The 1,101-nt window shown below is 35.2% G+C and overlaps 1 non-coding gene across 1 annotated transcript; it reads right to left on the bottom strand.

Annotated features, from left to right (window-relative positions):
- Nucleotides 1–669: 669 nt before the first annotated feature.
- Nucleotides 670–776, bottom strand: LOC118008376. The gene has a single exon (XR_004678678.1). It is a non-coding gene; the product is annotated as a U6 spliceosomal RNA (small nuclear RNA).
- Nucleotides 777–1,101: the final 325 nt, after the last annotated feature.

The following is a 1,101-nucleotide window of genomic DNA, read 5'->3' as shown; positions in this document are numbered from 1 at the left end:
GGAGAAGCAGACTCCCCGCTTAGCAGAGAGCTTGATGCGGGGCTTGATCCCAGGACCCTGAGATCACGACCTGAGCTGAAGGCAGACGCTCAACTGACTGAGCTACCCAGGCACCCCAGAGGTGTATTTTTTTCATAGCTTTGATAATTGGAATTTTGTTTCATTGGTTTATGGAGCATAGAAAAGAAATTAATTTTTGTTTATTTAACTTATATCCAACACCTTGCTAACCTCTTTATTCATTTTAATATTTATAAAACATTTGGGGTTTTTCTCTGTACACAATCATATTATCTACAACAATTACAGTTTAATTTCATCCTCTTTTCTTTAATCCATTTTTTAAATTATGTTCAGTTAGCCACTGTATAGTACATCATTAGTTTTTTATGTAGTGTTCAGTGATTCATTAGTGCATATAACACCCAGTGCTCATCACAACACATGCCCTCCTTAATACCCATCACCCGGCTACCCCCTTCCTCTGTATAACCCTCAGATTGTTTCCCAGAGTCCATAATCTCTCATGGTTCGTCTCCCTCTCTGATTTCTCCCCTTTCAGTTTTCCCTCCCTTCCCCTATGGTCCTCCATGCTATTGCTTATGTTCCACGTATGAATGAAACCATATGATAATTGTCTCTCTCTGCTTGACTTATTTCAGTTAGCATAAAAATATGGAACGCTTTATGAATTTGCATGTCATCCTTGTGCAGGGGCCATGTTAATCTTCTCTGTATCGTTCCAATTTTAATATATGTGCTGCTGAAGCAAGCACTAATTTTATCCTTTCCTATCTTTATATCTTCTTTTATTTTCCTTTTTATTATTTTACTGCATAATCAAGGACTTTAGAATAATGTTGAAACAGTGATACTGGACATCACTGTCATATTTGATTTGAAAATGAATACCTATAATATTTTACCACTAAGTGTAATATTTGCTATGTTTTTTATTCTTGATTTGTTAAAGGTTTGTTGTATTATGAATGGGTTTTTAATTTTCTCAAATGAGTGTTCTGTATCAGTTGAGACCATCACTTGTTTATCTACATTCAGTTAACGTAGTTAAATAGTGAATTCAACAATAGGTTTCTAATA

The sequence above is a fragment of the Mirounga leonina genome, unplaced genomic scaffold, assembly GCF_011800145.1.
Source record: "Mirounga leonina isolate KUSES-001 unplaced genomic scaffold, KU_Mleo_1.0 Mir_125, whole genome shotgun sequence".
Classification (NCBI taxonomy): domain Eukaryota; kingdom Metazoa; phylum Chordata; class Mammalia; order Carnivora; family Phocidae; genus Mirounga; species Mirounga leonina.
Note: the sequence above shows the minus strand (reverse complement) of the source record. Positions and strands in the feature narration are given on the sequence as shown.